Source organism: Odocoileus virginianus, chromosome X (genome assembly GCF_023699985.2).
Source record: "Odocoileus virginianus isolate 20LAN1187 ecotype Illinois chromosome X, Ovbor_1.2, whole genome shotgun sequence".
Lineage (NCBI taxonomy): Eukaryota > Metazoa > Chordata > Mammalia > Artiodactyla > Cervidae > Odocoileus > Odocoileus virginianus.
The window spans coordinates 6295069-6298843 of record NC_069708.1 but is presented as its reverse complement, the minus strand read 5'-3'; the positions used below and the strand labels follow the sequence as shown (position 1 = coordinate 6298843).

At 44.5% G+C, this 3775-nt stretch overlaps 1 pseudogene; it reads right to left on the bottom strand.

Moving 5' to 3' along the window:
• Positions 1 to 673: 673 nt before the first annotated feature.
• Positions 674 to 3775, bottom strand: LOC110123272 (tRNA 2'-phosphotransferase 1-like; annotated as a pseudogene).

Here is a 3775-nt window from a genome sequence, read left to right as displayed (position 1 = left end):
TTTAAAGGGGCTGCTGGAGAGGAAGACTTGGCCAGAGATAATACTGTGGCTCTCCAAGGACCTTCCCTCTCAACCAGTAAATGAGAGGCAGAGCGGAGGTAAAGACCACACCTCAACTCTCTGTATCTGCAGGATCTGCCTCTGTGGATTCAAGCAATCTAGGATAGAAAATCTTCAAGGAAAAAAAAATCCAGAAAGTTCCAAAAAGCAAAATTTGAATTTATGACACTGGCAAATATTTATGTGGCATTTTACATTGTATTTGTAGCTATTTCCATAGCATTTGCATTATATTAGATATCATAAGTAATCTAGAGATGATTTAAAGCATATGGGAGAATGTGTATGGGTTACATGCAAATACTATGCCATTTTATATAAAGGATGTAAACATCCATAGATGTGCATATCATCGGGATCCTGGAACCAGTCTCCCTAAGGTACTGAGGGACAACTGTATTCAGGATGTCAATTTCCCACCCAAACCTATTAAGAAGAGCTGAAGAAAGGAGCCATCAAGTTGAAGGAGAGGAAGATGAGTCAGCACAGACAAGAGTGGAATAGTTAAGAGAATTTGCCTGGAAGAGATCTGGGGCTGTGGTTACCTTTTCTTCTTTTTTCTTTAACTTTTCTTTTTTGATTATCTTTTTACATTTTTTTAAAAACGAATATATTATTGTTGGATAAACCTTTACCCTCTGGAGCTGTGCTCGGGGCCACTCTGACACTGTCTACTCATTACCAGTCAAGGAGAGAGGCTCTGGCATAAGGCATAGCTGCAACGCCTTCTGGAAATACTTGGGAAACAGGAAGGCATTAGCATTCCCTGGAATCAGGATCACCACACTGACAGAGAGGAAGAGGGGTATTTCGTCTGCCAGGGCCAAGGGCCCATTAGTGAACACGGCCGCTTCGCAGTTTGGCCGCATGCCACTGATGACACCATGACCCCCGGTGAGTGCTGAGGTGAGGTGGATACATCTTCCCCAGCAGGACGGGCCTTTGAGCAGGATGGGTGGCCAGTATTGCCAGAATGTTCTGTAAGCAAGCATCCAGAGCGCGGCCTGTGGGATTACCAAGGGTATCAATCAGATCCAGACCCAGACTGGCCCAGATGAGAGCCAGTGCTGGGGTCCCCTGGCTGCAGGGGGGACCACTATTTCCCCTTGGTGTCCACCCATTGCTGCACATCTTCAGCTGAGAAGCTGCAGAACTGGGACAGCTGTGGGAGGGTACCCGGGGCAGGATGGCTTTGGCTCCATGGGAAGCACAGCTCCAGGGGCCATGACAGGTCATAGGACCAGGCCTTGGGCACTTGCACCTCGTGGTCTAGTTCCTGGGGACTGCGAGCCCATTTATCCCTGGGCCCTTACTTGCTTCTGCCTTCTTCATCCAGAGACGTTCATGGTCAAGACAGACTTCTGCTGCCTAGCAGCTCCTTACTTCTATATGTAATTCACAAGCAGCAAATAGAACAGAAGCCTATTAAATGTTACAGGAATTTGAAAGCCAAAGAAACCAGAAACCTGGCAAATGACCATGATTATTATTAAGAGCCACTGTAGGGGAGGAAAAGTCATTTTCCCTCTAACCTTCTGGTTCTTGGCTGAGACCCTCCTGTAGTAAAAAAAAAAAAAGGTTAATGGGAGAAAAACAGAAGTTTAGTAACATGTGTACTTCCCTGTATACACTTGAGATACCCAGGAAGACTGAGTGACTCCACCCCAAATGACCTGAACTATCACTTAAATACCATCTTCAGCTAAAGACAAAAGAAGATGGGGCTGGGGAAGGTGCATGAGGGACAGAGCAGAGGCAGTCAGATTGGGGAGTTTACCAGGCAAAGCAGAGTGAATAGGGTATGGTGGGTATATAGATATAGGTCATTGCCTTCTCCCTTGATTACAGTTTCCAAATATTTAGAATCATTCTCCTCATCCTGGTACAGGGAGGGAGTGTGTGTATGTGTATGTGAGTGTGTGCTCGATCGTGTCTGACTCTGCAACCCCATTAACAATAGCCCGCCAGGCTTCTCTGTCTATGGAATTTTCCAGGCAAGAATATTGGAGTGGGTTGCCATGTCCTCCTCCAGGGGATCTTCCTGACCCAGAGATCGAATCCACAACTCTTTCCTTTTCTTCATGGCAGGCAGATTCTTTACCACTGTGCCACCTGGGAAGTTCATTGAGTGGGAGACACCCTTACAAATGGAGCTTTCCCTCATAAATGTAAACATCTCTTTAAAAAGGGTAAATAACTTTTACTTGATTTTCAGAGTTTTTCCTGTGTCTGCTGTTTCTGGAAAACCATCAGCTCAAAATAATCCTTATGCCAAAGAGACATATTTTGGGATGGGAAATTCTGCTCCCCTTTACCTCCAAGCTTCCCAGGTGGTGCTAGTGGTAAAGAATCCACTTGCCAATGCAGGAGACACAAGAGATGTGGGTTCAATCCCTGGGTCAGGAAGATCCCCTGGAGTAGGAAATGGCAACTCAGTCCAGTATTCTTGCCTGGAAAATCCCATGCACAGAGGAGCCTGGCAGGCTATGGTCCAGGGAGTCTCAAAGAGTTGGACGTGACTAAGCATGCATGCTTTACCTCCAAACAGTGTTAAGACCCCCAAACTACTCAGCAGGAAATAGGCTGTGAAAATTGAACAATCCCCAAGAAAGACCCACTTCACATGTGGCCATAATAACCAATAGAAATGAAACTTCCAGAGGGCAAAGACAAGGGCCATAGAGGAAAACAGACATGGCGTTCCTTTAAGAGAGTAAAGCTAAAGATTATCAGATGAGCTAATTAAGGGATTTAATCCAATGCTAAGACAAGCAGTTTTTGTGTTTTCAAACCAGAATTCAATAATTGCCATGAACAGATGACTGCTGAGTGGTCCCCCCTCTCCCTTTCTATTGGTGTTTCTGTGTTTGTCACCTTGCTCCTACTCCACCATGATGATGTGGATGGGGCACATCACCATCTTATTTTTTTATAGAGTTTTTACAGGTTTCAGGATCACAGGGAAACACATCTGATCCTGACATTGAGGGTCACATATCACTCAGAGGTCCTGGATTTTGAGTTGTATGTAGCTTAGGGGAGGAAAAATCATTTTCCCTCTCTCATTCTAGGTGCTTGGCTGAACATCCACCTCCCTGAATAAAAGACAGATTAGCAGGAGAAAAATAGAAGTTTAGTAACATGGATACCTCCTGTAGATATGGATGAGACCCAGGAAAACTGAGTAATTCCCTGAAATGGTCCAAGCCACCAGCATTTTCAGTCAAAGACAAAAGAAGGATGTTGGGGGAACAGGGAGGCCAGTTACGGAAGGTGACCAGGAAAAGCACAGTAATCATGGGTAAGGTTGTGAGGCAGATCTAATTTTTTGCCTTCACTAATAAAAGACTAAAGTTTTAGTCACCTTCCTTTTCCTGATACAGAGAGGGAAAAACCCTTACAAATGAAGATTTCCCTTATAAATGTAAATATCTCTTACAAAAGAGTAACTTCTACTCTGTTTTCAGAGCTTCTCCTGTCTTTTCCTACTTGAACTTAACTAGCTCAAAATAATCATATTTTGGGAGTAGCAAATGTTGTTGCCCTTCAGTAAAATGGGACTGTACTTGAGAGTTTCCCTTGGCAATGGGTATGTTCCATTAATACATATGGGAAGAAGAGCACTCATAAATGTTTGCATGGCTAGAATAGCAGAATGGGAGAGGCCAGTAGTCCCCCCCCCCACCCCATACCTGTTTGCCACTTCTATTATCAT